Here is a 15701-nt window from a genome sequence, read left to right on the forward strand (position 1 = left end):
TCAAATCCCAAGGATTCCCAGAACCTGAAATTTGATTTAGGAGAAAAGCAGCCCTTTGTCAGCCCCAGAACTTGTGTTCTTTGTACACTCAGGAGCCACCTGTCCTATCCAGCTGTCTTATTCTTCATGAAGGCACATCTTTCTAGCTCTGGGTCTCTATTCCTGCAAGTTAAAACCTCAGTTTAGCATTCCTCTGAAGAACATTTTCTATGCACTAAAATGTCCCGTGCTTGTTGAAACACTGGCATATTGCACTGGAGTGGGAGTGGAAGAAGAGGAGTATTCCACCACTAGGGATATTTTGCTAACCAGAGGACCTTCTCTCCCTCCCTCCTCAGGTCGCCAACAAGGCTTCTGCATGATGTGCATCATGGAAGCGCATGTTAACAAGGTCCTGCGTTCAGTCAGTGCCATCCTGCCTTTGGCTGTTCTCAGGGGTTTCAGATGTATGTGATTTCAGGTTCTTTGACAGGTTTTCTTCCCTTCCTGTAGGAGACAACTACTAACTTCCTGTTTCTTAGTCATAGGAGAACATTTTCAGCTTGGCAGGGAGGAAGATGCCCATGACTTCTTATGCTGTACTGTCAATGCCATGCAGAGAGCTTGTCTGAGTGCAAGCAACGAGTAAGCACAAGCAAGTTACCTTTACAAAGTTCTGAGCCCTTTGGACTCCTTGATGTGGCCTCATCAAGGAAAACCTACAGCCGGGGCTTGGAGGAAGTAATGCTCTGTCTTACGACTTGTTTCCAGCTTGGACATATCATCTCAATCTACTACCATTGTCCATCAAATATTTGGAGGCTTTCTGAGATCCAGAGGTATGTTTCTACAACTGCTGCTCTCCTTGGCACTGCCTGTGCCCTTCTGTCTGCCTGTGCCCAACAGCTGGCCCTGGGACTAGCAGGACAGGTACAATGAGCACAAAGCAGTACCATCGTTCAGCTCACCATTGCTCGGCATTTTGATTTTTCCTTCCAGTCATCTGCTTCAGCTGCAAAGCCATTTCTGATTCCTATGAGGCCTTCCTGGATGTCCCCTTGGATATCAAAGTAAGAGGTTTTGCAGTTGTGCTTCAAGACATGGCAAGGCTTTTCAGAGTCAACACATTTGTCCTGAAAGCATATACTGTGAGCACAAGAGGTCTTGGTCGTGGATGGGAAGGGGAAGGGATGTTGTCCTCCTGCAGAGGCCATGGCACTGGTCTCTCTGTAGGTGCTGGCTTGAAGCTGGACAAGCACCCATTATGCGCTCTGCACCCTTGACATAGCCTCATCCTTCTTTCCTTTGCCCTCCTTCAACACCTGTCTGGCTTCCAGGCTGATGGGTTGGATTGTTTTCACTACTGATGACCCTACATAACATCAGTAGCTCAGTGGCAGGTGATAGAGAGAGGGAGCTCTTGATTGCCCCTGAGAACCTCTGGGACAGGGGAAACGTTCAGCACCACACTCTCTTTCTGGCTCCTTCTGGCTACAGCTTGCAGATTCATGGCGGGTCTCCTCAGCATCAGCTACAGGGGTTTTCTTGTCAGCTCCTGGAAAATGTTTGGGCCAGGGCATTTGCTGTAGCTCAGTGCACCGATTTCTCAATTCTCCAGGCAACCTCATCCCTCACTGCAGCTCTGGAGGACTTTGTAACACCGGAGCACCTGGATGGGGAAAACTGCTTTAAATGTAGCAAGTAAGATGATTACTAACAACATATTAACACGAGACTCTGTGTGAGGGGGCTACAAGTCATTGAGCAGAAGTCATCTTCTCGTGGAAGTTTACTGCACACTGATGAGACACAGTTTTGTTTGTCTGTTTTTTTGGGGGAGGAGGGTTGGGGTTTTTTCTTTGTTTGTTTGTTTGTTTGTTTGTTTGTTTTAAATATGGCACCGAATTGCCTTAAAATAGCATAAGGATGCAGGAGACAAGAAAGGTTGTCTGACTGCCTTGGTGGAAGATAGGGTGCATTTCAGCGCTGTGCTCTGTGCTTGGTTTCAAGGTGTGAGAAGAATGTTGCCGCCACTAAGAGGTTCACTGTCCACTGTGCACCCAAGGTTCTCACTGTGTGTCTGAAGAGGTTTGACTGCTTCACTGGTGGCAAGATCAGCAAGGTGTGTACACTATTGGTGTGCAGCTTTCTCTTCAAGAAGCAGATTTCCTAAAGCAGTATGCTTGTCACAAGCTGCTTGTGTTGGGTTTTTTGGGGTCCCTTCTGGGGAGTGGAAAGTTCCTGTGGGAAGACAGGCAAGCACTGTGCTCTGATAGGGTTGCTTTGACTGAGAAGGGTTTCCTGCCACCCAAACGATGTTATGTTGCTTTATGGAAAACCAAGTGCTCATGAGCCCCAGAGATGTATTGATACCCCTGGACTGGCCCCTGCACTTGGTAGGCTATTTCATGTCACAGACCAGGGTCATTTCTGAGCCCTCTTGGTCTCTCCATAGGTTGTAGAGTATCCGGAGTACTTGGATCTTCGCCCATACATGTCTCAGGCAGATGGAGAAGCACTCCTCTACTCCTTATATGCTGTCCTGGTGCACAGTGGTGTCAGCTGTCATGGAGGACACTATTTCTGCTACACAAAGGTAAAAGAGCAACTTCCTTCCCAATGGGGAAAAATGTGTGCTGGGGAAGATAAACTATCCTGTCAGTGTTACTGATAGCCAAAGTTTTGGGGCAGAAGGCCTCCTTAGTGGCTGGACTGCATTTGTTTTGACATGCTCTCGGTTTGGCAGTTTCCTACCTGTGTTTTTGGAGAGAAACCATGGAGAGATCCTTGCCTTTTTTTTACAGGCCAGCAATGGATTGTGGTACCGGATGGACGATGAATCTGTGCAGCTGTGTTCCATTGACACAGTTCTCAGGCAGCAAGCCTACCTGCTGTTCTATGCCAGGTAATAACCAGGATTCAAATATGTTCAGAATACATTTCCTTTGCCTCATTTGCAGTTGTGCTTCTCACCTTCCGGAGTGTTTTTCTCATCAAATGAAATTACTACCTGCATCATTCAGTGCTGTCAAATCTGAACTACTCCGTGTCTGTCCTTTACTGGGCTTCAGGCTGCGGCCCGGATGGAATCTGCTACTTGCCTGGTCTCTGATGTTGACTCTTGTAGATAAGAGGACTTAAAGAGGACCTCCAGGAAAGATGGGGAGGCACCATTTGTCAGGGAATGTAGTGACAGGATGAAGGCTATCAGTTTTCAGCTAACAGAGGGCAGGTTTACATTAGATATTGGGAAGGAATTCTTTGCTGTAAGGGTGCTGAGACACTGGCACAGGTTGCCACAGCATCTGTGGGGGCCCCATCCCTGGAAGTGTTCAAGGCCCGGTTGGACAGGGCTTGGAGAAACCTTGGAATAGTGGAGGGTGTTCCTGCCCACCACAGCGGGGTGGAACAAGATAAAGTTAAAGGTCCCTTGCAACCCAAACAAGTCTGTGAATTTAGGAAATGGAGGCTGTGGGAGGTATAGAGATGAGGTTTTTGTTGGGACAGAGGCAAACTTGGTGGGAAGACCCTAGCTGAGTTTCCCATTAGTGTCCTTGGTTAAGTCTTCTCTCTGTCATAGAAGCCTCTCTGAGAAAATGACTGAACCCCAGAGGAGGTTGCAACAACAGCTCTAAACTGAGATCCCTCTTTTGTTTTTCTCCAGATGCTCTGATCTGAGAATTGGAGAAAGGGCTTCTTCCTCACTGGCACCATCACATGCCCCTTCCTTCCTCAGTCAGTGTGTGGCCAGCAGCAAGCAGGCGGGCTCTGTTGGACCACAGGCTCTGACTGGTAGGACTAAGGTAACTTTGGGGTCATGGGTCAGGGCATCAGAGGAAGAGTGGATTTCTTTCTGGGATCTCAGCATTTCTCTTTTGCCCCTCACACACCGCACCTTTCTTCACAGCCACAACGCTGCTCCCTCTCAAAGCATCCCACCTGGATCCATCCCTTTTGTGCGCCTCTGGCCTTTTGGTCTTAGTAGCCCTCCAAAAGAGCCTTTTGGAGGCCCCAAACTGTCCTGTCCCAGAACTTGTAGGGGTTCCCCACTGCTCTGATCCTTTCAGGAGAAAAGGGCAGGAACTCTCCACAGCTCTCTTGGCAGGGCATGAAGGACACTGGCAGGGAGCGGTCCCGGAGCAGATTCCCTCTGTGGGGCAGGGATCTCCGCAGCTGCTCTGGGGACACCACAGACTATGAGGACGCTTCAGAGAGAAGAACTGGTCCTCCAAGTCGTGACCGTGGTCCTAGGGATAGCACAGCTGCAAGGCCTTCCAAGAGGATCTGCCGGTGGGCTCCCGCTCCCAGGGCTGCTCAGGAGCAAACCTTGCTGAGGCAGAGGGAGCCAAGCAGATCTGTGCGGGGAACTTACAACCTTGGCAGCCGGTTTGTGCAGTACACAGACTGTGACCGCTCACTGCGGAAGAGAAAGAGGGAGAGAACAAGTCCTCCACGTTGTGACCAAGTCTTAGTGAATACTGCAGTTCCAGGGCCCTCCAAAGCCAGCTCCAAGCAGGCTCTCATGCTCCGGGCTGCTCGGGAGCAAACCCGACAGAGGCAGAGAGAGCAGAGAAGATCAACATGGCGGGGCTGTGATTGCCACAGCCAGTTTGGGCAGCACACAGACTACCGCCCTTCAGAGAAGAAGAGGAGGCTTTCCACGCCCCAGAGATTCACGTCAGACAAGCATTCAGGGCACTCTGGCAATGATGGCGTTGGATTATGGCCCTGGCTCAAGCAGAACGGAAGACTAGCACTGCATTTATTAGCCAAGGCATCCTTGTTTTCGATACGCCTTCTCAGACCTGAGTGAATGATTTAGCTAAGTAGATGATAGTTACAATAATATAGAAATATCATTAGAAATATAGAAATATATATAGAAATATAGAATATATATAGAGAAATATATATAGAAATATAGAATATATATATAGAAATATATATAGAAATATAGAATATATATAGAGAAATATATATAGAAATATAGAAATATATAAAGAAATATAATATATAGAAATATATATAGAAGTAATATTTTATAATACATTGTTACATGTTATATATCTTCAGCAATAGATAGTAATAGTATAATAAATATTATTAAAATAATAAAATAGTAAATACTAAAATACTTTAAGCTAAGTTATTTACTCCACGTTGTAGATAATTATAGCTAGAAACATAGTGCAGTATTTGGAAGCAGTGTTGAAGCAATTATATTAAAGCTAAGAAAACAAATATTAAGTAGAGATTGTGCAGCACACAGACTACCGCCCTTCAGAGAAGAAGAGGAGGGTTTCCACGCCCCAGAGATTCACGTCAGACAAGCATTCAGGGCACTCTGGCAATGATGGCATTGGATTATGGCCCTGGCTCAAGCAGAACGGAAGACTAGCACTGCATTTATTAGCCAAGGCATCCTTGTTTTCGATACGCCTTCTCAGACCTGAGTGAATGATTTAGCTAAGAAGATGAGAGTTATAATAATATAGAAATATTATTAGAAATATAGACATATATATGGAAATATAGAATATATATAGAGAGAAGTATATATAGAAATATAGAAATATATATAGAAATATAATATAGAAATATAGAGAGAAGTAATACTTTATAATACATTATTACATGTTATATATATTCAGCAATAGATAGTAATGTTATAAGAAATATTATGAAAATAATAAAATAAGAAATACTAAAATACTGTAATCAGAATTATTTATTCCACGTTGTAGACAATTATAGCTACAAACATCTCAGCCTCGGCCATATCAATCAACAGAACTGGTCTACTCTGGCCTCAAATCGGGAGGCCTGGAGACACACCATCTCTAACGCTGCTGTTTCCTTTGAGAACGCACGCAGAATCCCTCTCGAGGAGAAAAGACAAGGCAGAAAGAATCATGTCTTGCAGAATATACCACCTAGGGAGTCTTTCTGCTGTGCCTTTTGCAATCGGATATGTCTCTCTCGCATTGGCCTCCTAAGCCACCAGCGTGCTTGTAACAAATGTGGATAGAGCCTTCTGAAATCTTCGTTCGAGAAGCCTAGCCACGATGATGTGTTTAAGATGGGTGTTCCATAATTTAGTGTTCTCACTGAAACCATGCAAATCGTGCGCCACTCGCTCACTTCCCACTCCTCCTTTCCTTCCCACTCCCCCTCCATCCTGAGGCAGGCTGGACAGGACAATTGGAGGCACAAAAGGTAAAGATCGCAGGCTGAGATAAGAACAACTTACTGGAAACGGCAATGAAAGAAGAAAACAGTGCAGCAACAGAACAGTAACAGAAACAATACTAATAACAGAGTGTACAAGGGAGGCAAATGACTCACACGTGATTGCTCACCAGTTGGTGCCCAACTTTGCCACCACGCACACAACCTGGAAGAGACCCCTTCCCCCATCCTTGACAAAATGAGGAATAACCTCTATGTCCTGGCTGTGCCCCCTCCTGGATACTGCCCAAATTAACACTGTCCTGACCAGAAGCAGGACAATCACCTTCCGGATGTGCAGCACAGCTTTCGGGTCTGCACCGGAGGCACTGGATCCCTCCATGCCAGGGAGGGGAGACATCAGAGATGAGCAGACTTTGGAAATCCCTCACCTCTCACTCCGGCCCATTTTTTCTCATTTTATGGGATGGAAGAATACATACCCAACTCCTCCCAGTGTCCTTCCCACTGGAAATCCCCTGAGCTTTGATTCCTTTGCTGACATGCTGCTTCCTCTGGGAAAAGCAGCCAGAAAACCCAAGGCCATTGCTTTGAGGGAAGGTCTTAGAACACTTTTCCTGAAGTGCACCCAGGAAGGCTGGGCTGCAGCAGCACATGGCCCCCATGGCTTTGCTACATCTCATCCAGAACACCTGGAAGCCCTTCTCTCACCATCCAGCCGCTCCCCTGCCCTGTCTTCCCCACCCCACAGGCATGCTGCCGAGGAGTTAACAAACTTCACAGTTCAATCCTGATAGCCCACTGCTGACTGGGATGGGGTGAGACCAGGGGCAGTTTTGGCCCCCATCAGCACCAGCTCTTGGGACAGCCAGGCTCTCTCCTGACATGTGGGCTCATCTCTGCAGCTTTGCTGTCCTCCACAGGGCGTTTGCTGAAAAAAATCATCTTCTAGAAAAGATATATGACACCAGCCCAGGGGTCAGCAGCACCACATGAGAGCTTGGCAAGATGCCCTGAGGACAGCCAGGCCAGGCAGAGAGAGGTGGAAGGACCACAGGGGCTCTCTGAAGCAGCCACATTGTACAACAGAGACAATGAGGCTAAATAAACACTGGGCTGAAAGATGAGAGTGCTCTTACAAGGGAAATTTACAGCTGCTGTACAGGCCTGGGGCTCTTGCTGGAAAGCTTCAGTCTCTGGGCTCCCGGTGCCCAAAGGCATTGCAGATAACTCCTTCTCAAGCAATGGCAGGGAGCAGGGTGGAGAAGTCAAGGATGAGGCAGATCAGAAAGACTGGGGCAGCACAAAGAGATCTACAAGGGAGAGAGACAGCATCTGAAAGGCACTCCTTGCTGACCTAGGAGCTGGTGCCGTGGGCTCTACAACTGCTGCCTGCAGTCAGCTTGGAAGCTCTGGCAGTTTTAACAGGAGGTTTGTCTGCAAACAAGATGCAGAGACGTTACGATGATGGATGCGGGTATATTCCTGACCTAGGCTCTCCAGAGGGAGATTCGCTGTCTCCTCATGGGCCATAGAGGCTTTTAATATGGGATGAACTTCACTTGGTCTCCCCAAGCTCATGTCCAACCTGTTCCATGGCCTCTGACTGCGATCTGCTGTCCACCTAGCTTCATCCCCCCTCACAACCCTGGGGACTCTTTGGAGATGAAGGGCTGCTGTGCCAGCACCTACTGCTCCAGGAAGGGAGTGCAAGGGGAAGATGCTACACTCGCAGGGGCAAAGAAGGTTCATTTTGCCATGGGATCCCAGGAGGTCACCATGCACATCGTCAATGGGGTCTGAAAAAAGAAAACTTACAGATGTTGAGGCAGCTGAGCTCATCAAGCACATGTAGAAAAGCTCCTGATTTCAGTATGGCTGGCTCTTTTGAAATGCCCCAGGAAGGAAGATTTGGTCTCAGGCATCATCAGCCCCATTGGCCAGTCTAGACAGAACTGCCTGGACTTGAATCAGAAGTTTGTGGATAAGAGATTTAGCTTCATTTAGCTAGAGATGGGATATCTCTCTCCAGTGAGCCAGCTGCTTGCCATTCCGTTAGTCCCTGACCACAAGCAGCACTGAATCTGTGATCCCTCCCCCTCCAGTTTCTCAGAGTCCCTGGGTAACCCTGAAAGCACTGCTTCAGTATCAGGTTCTGCAAGAGGCCTTCCAAAAGCAGCTAGGGGATTAGGTGAGGGGAAGAACCAGAAAATCGCACACATTCTTCCCTGGATTTGTGAAAGACAGTAAGAAAGAAATACAAGACCCCCAAAAGCAAGTCCACTTGATGGGAGTGGCAGGGGAGCATCTCTGGTTCAGTAGTGATACGACGCACTCAACTGCAGCTTGCAGACAAGAATCCTGAAACATTCCAGTAGCCAAGATTGCCACCTGATCCCAAGGTCCCCTGTCCTCTGCCCCATGCATTTCCACGGGACCAAAGCCCCTATGCACAGCAAAAGGAAAGTATGGGAATGTATACACATGGTAACTTGCTCCTGGCCTTTTCAGCCTATGGAGGAAGACAACTTCCCTCATTAGAAAATGGAGCAGGTCTGAGCTGGACTTTCTCAAAACACTCTAAAGCCAGAGGCAGGTTTCTCCCACAAGCGACAGCAAAGCCCTCCTCCTGCCCATGTTGTTTGGGAAATGGCACAAGAACCAGGAGAATCCCAGAGAGATTCACACCTTCAGAGACACCAGTGAGTGCAGCCCCTCCTGACATCATCTGGGCAGAAGCCTCCAGCCCTTGGGATGACTTTGCCTCCTAACAGAGGTGCCAGAGCATCTGATCTGGATTTACCAGGCCTGCCTTAGTACCATGCCACAATAATTGTCGCAGCATCCCAGCCTTTCCTTGCTCGAGCCAGTCTGTTTATAGGTTGTTTGGATCTCCACCTCCACATTGCAGGGGGATTGAACACCACTGATCCCATCCACTTCTACCTCTGACCTGAAGGGAGAGGAAGATTTCCCCGTTTGCTGTTGTGGCAAGTGGCGCCTCTCTGCAAGAGATTTCATCTCCTGCTCGGGGCCCCTCTGCACTGGCCAGGCTCACTCCATGCTGCTGGACCTCTCCCAGCCCCTCTAAGCAGGGCTCCGGTCAAGTCTTCGTAACAACTCCCCATTCCTCAGAATAGCTTGGCACTCCTGTAGCAGTTTGGGTGGGGAATGCCAAACTCACACCAACGAATGGCTCTGTCCAATCACCTGAGGAGTAGCAGGTACCACCCAGTGCGGAGGTCAGTGCTTGAATAAAGACCTCCCCAACTTTTCTGGGTGCAGCTGGTAAGGCGATTTTGTTATAAAAGTAGCGGGGCAACTGAACTGCTTAAAGGGAGGAACAAAAGGGCACAAAAAGCACTGCGCAAAATGGCTCCAGCCTTAAATAACGTGGGTAAGGAAGGCGCTGGAACAGAAGATGGGGTTTAGGCGGAGCATGCAAATTACAACCAATCCTAGGAGATAGGGGCTGAACATAACCCTATACGGTACTGCGTCAAGTATCAACCAATGAAAGGACAGAACATACGCACAGTACAATACAATACAACAACTTATATGCAAAATCTACAATTTCCTTATGAATTACACATTTTTAGACTGCCACAACCCAGCCTGCCCCATGCAGAACCCTGGGGGTGGCTCCTGCTACACCCAATGCCAGAAGAACACCACAGGAGACCCTGGGGAGGGAAGAAGGGAAGGAAAGAAGAAAATCTCAGTGCTATGGATCTGGAGCAGCTGGGGGAACTCCAGTGCCTCCCAAGACGCCCTGTCAGACACGTGAGGAACTGCAGAGTCGAGAGCTCTCCCCACGCACCCCTACGGCCCGCTCCGAAATAAATACCGTTGACTGCCCATGGAAGGTCCCCTTCAGAGTAGCGACACGATCCCCGTAGCCCCTTGCTCTGGATTCCCCCGCCCATTCCTGGCCTCACCCCTTTGTGCCCAGAGCCCACTAGCTTTGAGCTACAGGGAGCAGAGGGGCTCTGTTGCCACCCTGTCAGGCGGCGTCAGCTGTAGAACAGCTCCAGTGGCCAAGTGCAGGGCTGAGCTCTCCATGGGACTGTGTCTGGCTTCAGGCAGTTTTCTGACAGGGAATGGGACTATTCTAGCCCAAAGGGAGCAATCAGGATCCAACATCTGCTTTGTTTAAGGCTATCAGGAGCCTTCTTGGTCGCTTATCCTTTGATTTTTGTCCAAATCTTGAAGTGGTTTTGATGAGGTACAAAAATGAGGTGCAGAAAGCATGCCTTCCTCCCCCATAGACACGGTTTCCCCTCAGATCAGGGGGATCAGACCAAACCTCTGGTGGGAGCTGTTTTATTAAGCTTGTCAGACCTTGAACATCAGGGGAGCTGTGTACAGCTCGTTGCAGCAGGTGCTGGGGCCTTGGCCAGTGTCACCTGGAAGGGGAAAGGAGGAAAGGGGACCAGCACAGATCCCTGCTGCCCTGCATATCCCCTGAGCCAAGGGACACTTATGGACAGTTGTTCTGCACCTCCCCCTGTCCCCTTTTGGTCAGAGCTATCACCTGACACTGCGGTGACAGACGGGTTCATCAGGATATCCTTGGCAGAATGATGACGGCACTGAGTCATAGTGTAGTGGTTTGGACTTTGTTTTCCCCCAGAGGCTAAAGAAAAGTGGTAGACCCCAAGGGGTGGAAACCCTTGGAAATTTTGAGGTTCTGCCCAATGGGCGCTCCTGCAAAAATGTAAACATATCACAACCAGACCGGAAGAGATGAGTTGTAGTTTGGGTTGTTGTAGGAGAGGTGGCCATGTTGTAGAGCCACGAGGAAGGGGCTCTGAGCCCCTTGGGCCCTCTGGGGCCTCCCAGCCCTTGGCTGGGGGTCTGCAGGGACCTGGAACAGCATAAAGCTGGGCTAGGTGCCTGTAGTTATGCCGGGAGATGTTTTCATCATGGATGCAGAGCAGCAGCCGACGCTGACCAGAGAAACGGTGGCAGAGAGCCAGAGATAAGGACCTGAACCAGAGGAGCAGCAGAAACAACATGCAGCACTGCAGAGAAGACTCCTGGAAAGGGAGGAGAAAGAGAGCCAGCAGCTGAGACACAGAGTTTGGGGTAAGACTGTACCAGATTCCCCAAAACTCCCTTGGAGACCCTCTTGGAGAAGAGGGACATAGACTGCTATTAAGGAGAAAAGTTTTAGGTATGCAGCACCGGAGAGAGAGAGGAGCTAAGAAGCTCAAAAGAGCGTCCTGGAGCTGGACTGGGACGGCCAGATGGAATGCAGGGGGAGTTGACCTTGGCTCCCCCCTTGCACTGCTGCCACGGTGGCAGCCTGAGAGACAGGGCACAGAGGCCCTGCAAGAGATACCAGACCGTCACGAAGACCCCCCTGTGTCTCGTGATATGACGTGGTGAAATGACCTTGTCTGGGGTTACGAAGCCCACGGAAGACCCCTTTGCCTGTGTCAAGGGGGCCGAGGGAGAGTTTGGATACCTCCCATGTGAGTGCTGGCAGAAAGCCAGCTATCAGCTGCTGCATGTGGAGAAGACAGACAGACTGCTGCCTCAGAAGATGCTGCTGCTTAAGGACTGGAAGGGATCTGTCCTTCTTTCCCTCCTGGACTTTTATTTGGAGGGGAGAGGAGACCTGATCCACTGTAAATACTATATGTCATGGTAGAGATAGCTGTGATCGTGTGTATAATGTGATATGGTATTTATTTGTATAGTCATTGTAATATATTCCCTTTCCCCCACTTAGAGTCTGGCGTGTTCTGTCTGAAAAAACCCATCTCACATTGGATTGAGATGTGGGAGGGGGGATGGAGCTAGGGAATTGGATTTTGGGACTATCTCAAACCATGACACCCACACAAAAGAACCAACCAGCAGATCCACATTCCAAGTTGAAGACCCTCCAAAGGCTGTGGGGGGGTGTGGGGTTTTTTAACTCTCTCCTCAGAAAGGGGAGGCACTGCCTGGAGGATGCCACTTGTCCCTGCATGGTCCCAGTTCCTCCCAGTATGATCCCACTATGACTCCAGTCACCACCAATGATCCCAGTAAATTCCAGACACTTCCAGTGGATTCAATGAATCCAGTTTGATCCCAGTCATCCCCAGTATGGTTGCAGTCCCTCTCCCATACTCCCAGTGTTATTGCAGTCATTCCCAGTCTGGTCCAAGTATGAGCCCAGCAGGGGCCCAGCTGCTCCCACTCTGATCCCAGTTGCCCCCACTGTGGTTGTTCCAGGATGGATCAGGAATGGGGACCCCTCTGTGTCCCCCCCTTGTGTCACCCTGCTCTGGGGGGGCTTTGGGGGGACATCTGCACCCCAACACGGCATCCAACACATCCCAAAGTGCGCTGGGACCCCCTTAAACCACCCCACAGCCCCCAAGGAACCTCCAAACCCACTCAGAGTCCATCCAGAACTCCACCTAACCCTTTTTTTTGGGGGACTTTCATGGGCTCTGGTGATACTGGGAGCCTCCCCCGTTGCAGGCGAGGAGCTCTCGGGTGAGAGGGAGTGTTGGGAAGGGGGGGTCAGTGAGTCAGAGGGATAAAAGGGGTGGTGGGACCCCAAACTGAGTGGGAGGAGAGTGGGACCCTCAAAAGTGGAGGGGGAGGGAGGCTGAGGATTGGGGGATGATGGGAAATGGGTGGGAGACGTCAGAAGAGTGGGGAAAAGGGGAGGGTGGGACCCCCAAAGTGAGCAGGAGGGGGCTGGGGATTGAGGGAATGATGTGTAAGGGGTGGGAGAGGGGGAAAAAGTGGGGGTTGACACCCCAAAACTGATCTTGGGGTGGCTGGGGATTGAGGGGACCATGGAAAAGTGGAAGGAGCAGGGAGAGGTGTGGAAAAGGGGGGGTGGTCTGGAGGGATGGACGGTCCCATGGGGGTCTTTGGGCACTGGGGGTTGGGAAAGGGGGGTGGTCCCCCTGAGCTCCCAACTTCCTCTGGGCTGCTGGGGGCTGCTGGATCCAATCTCAGCCTTGCATTGTGCAACAGCTGAAATTTAGAGCAATTCTAGAGGGGGGACTGAACCACGTTTGTCCCCCAGGCTTTAATGATGGCAAATCAGATCTATGGATAGAAAATGAATTATTTATTTTTGCAAATGATGACACAAAAGGTTTTAGTCAGAATTATTTACTGCACAATATATACATTAAACGACCAGTAGTACAGGATAAGGTAGGACAGGGCACTACACTAAAGCAATTGTTGAAGCAATTCTACTAAAGGTGGCAAACAACCAATAATTCTTAATGAGAGATGGATGGAACTCCCCCAGAGCAGCGCTCGTGGGGAGATCTCTGCTCTCAACCTCCAGCAGTGACCTTGGGGGGTCCCCAGCCAAGGCAGGAATCTCCACACACCCCCAAGAAGGGTTCTGTTGGAAGAACCTGCCCCTGGGAAAGGGGACTGGCCCTTTCTGGTAGAAACCCATGGACTGACAGTCCTTGGACTCCAGGGGTTCCCTCACCATCAGGGGCTTCATTTGGGGTCAAACCAGTCTGGGGTCCAACATCTCCTGCCTTGTCCCGGCCCCCTCTCAGCTCAGCACTGACCCCTTTGCAAATGGGGCATTGTCTTGGGGCCATTGCAGGGGGGATGTCCTGCCCCAGTGTCCCAGTGTTCCTTTAATTGCCAGAGGCCCTGCAGTGTCCCAGTGGCCCCTTGATTCCATGACCTTCTGAAACACCTCAGGCTTCCTTTGGTTCCATGAGGCCCCCATGTCACAAAGGCCCCTGGATTCCATGAATTCCGCAGTGTCACAAGGTTCCTTTTTTTCCATAGGGCCCTGCAGTGTCCCAATTGTGCCTTGATTGCAGGAGTATCCAAATTCTCCCAGGGTTCCTTTGGTTTCAGGAGGTCCCGCAGTGTCCCAGCGGCCCCTTCATTCCAGGCAGGCCCAGGGAGACGAAGGCAAAGACGGAGCCCCGACCCCCGTCAGCATCTTGGGGGGGCGGGGGGGCAGGACCCGGGAAACGGCAACGGCTGCTGGGAAGGGACTGGGATGGACTGGGATGGACTGGGATGGACTGGGATGGACTGGGATGCACTGGGATGGACTGGGGTGGATTGGGACTGACTGGGATGGACTGGGATGGACTGGGACAGACTGGGATGGACCGGGACACCAGGATACACCAGGACCAGGACTGGGACCCAGCAGGACCCCCCAGGAGCAGGATCTGCGCACACTGGGACCCTCCAGGACCAGAACTGGGGCAACAGGGATCATACTGGGAGCAACTGGGACCACACTGAGGGCTACTGGGAGCAACTGGAGGCCACATAGGATATAGTGGGAGGGCCTTGGAGTCACTGGGATCATACTGGTGGAAACTGGAATGTTACTGGGGCGTCTGAGAGTGACTGGGAAGGACTACGAGCATGCTGAGGGCTCTACTGGGATATACTGGGAGTGTCTGCAACCATGCTGGGAGTAACTGAGACCACACTGAGGGTGACTGGGGTCATACTGGGATCATATGAAGAGCGAGTGGGATCATGCAGGAGGTGATTGGGATCATCCTGGGAGCAACTGGGAGTGCACTGGGGATGACTGGAAGTGGCTGTGAGCAACTGGGATCATGCTGAAAGCTTCTGAGGGCAACTGGGAATGAGTGGGACCACATGGAGGAAACTGGGAGCAAGTGGGAGAGACCAGGAGTGACTGGGATCATCCTGGGACTGACTGGGCGCTGAATCCGAAAAATCGGACCGAGCAACTGCTCAGAGACTTTTTTATCTTTAAGCAGCAAGGTATTTGTTTATTCAACGTTGGGAGCAAGCCAGCTCGCGCTGGACAAACTTGCTCCAAGGCTTCACACAAAATCAGCATTTTTATACAATCTTCAGCTGTGATTAAATGCATATTCAAGTGATTCCAACATCTATCTCTGCATATTAATAATAGGCGGAGTATAGGTGGAGCTCAGGCAGGGCTTGGGGCGGTGCTTCTCTTGGCCCTCAATCCTGAGGGGACTTCCACTCTTCCTCCATGGCTCTGGGGGCTTCAACTCATCTTCCTCAGCTTGACCTTCCTTCTCTTCCATTGTTCTTGACCCGCTCACTGAAGTTTGGAAAAAGCCCTGGCTCCCGGCCTATTCCTCCTATTCCAATGTCTCCCTGATCCTGCTGTCTCTCTAATTTATCCCCTCTAGGCCTAGGACATGTTCCTGTACTATTCTCTGAAGCTTTGCTCCAGTCAGTAGAACAGAACGAGCACAGATGGTCTTGGATGTTGGGAGCTTGTTAGCAGGCCCAAATTTCTTAGTGAACTCTTTTGGGCCTGGCCTCCTGTTTCACCAGGGACGCAGCCCGGGCCCGGGTGTTCCCATTCCCATTCCACGGGTTTGCATTCCTGTTCCAGGTGTTCCCATCCATTCTAGTTGTTCCCATCCCATTCCAGGTGTCCCCATTCCCATTGCAGGTGTTCCCATTCCCATTCCAGGTGTTCCCATTCCCATTCCACGTGTTCCTATTCCCTTTCCAGGTGTTCCAATTCCCATTCCAGGTGTTCCATCCCATTTTAGGTGTCC

The 15701-nt window shown here is 50.3% G+C and overlaps 1 long non-coding RNA gene and 1 pseudogene across 1 annotated transcript; both read left to right on the forward strand.

Annotated features, from left to right (window-relative positions):
• Nucleotides 1–15701, forward strand: part of LOC135404804 (zinc finger protein 850-like) — a 133009-nt pseudogene that overhangs the window by 86076 nt on the left and 31232 nt on the right.
• On the forward strand, nt 2505–3759 carry LOC135405828 (uncharacterized). The gene is made up of 3 exons (XR_010426031.1): nt 2505–2575; nt 2784–2884; nt 3644–3759. It is a non-coding gene; the product is annotated as an uncharacterized LOC135405828 (long non-coding RNA).

This window comes from Pseudopipra pipra, chromosome W (assembly GCF_036250125.1).
Source record: "Pseudopipra pipra isolate bDixPip1 chromosome W, bDixPip1.hap1, whole genome shotgun sequence".
Lineage (NCBI taxonomy): Eukaryota > Metazoa > Chordata > Aves > Passeriformes > Pipridae > Pseudopipra > Pseudopipra pipra.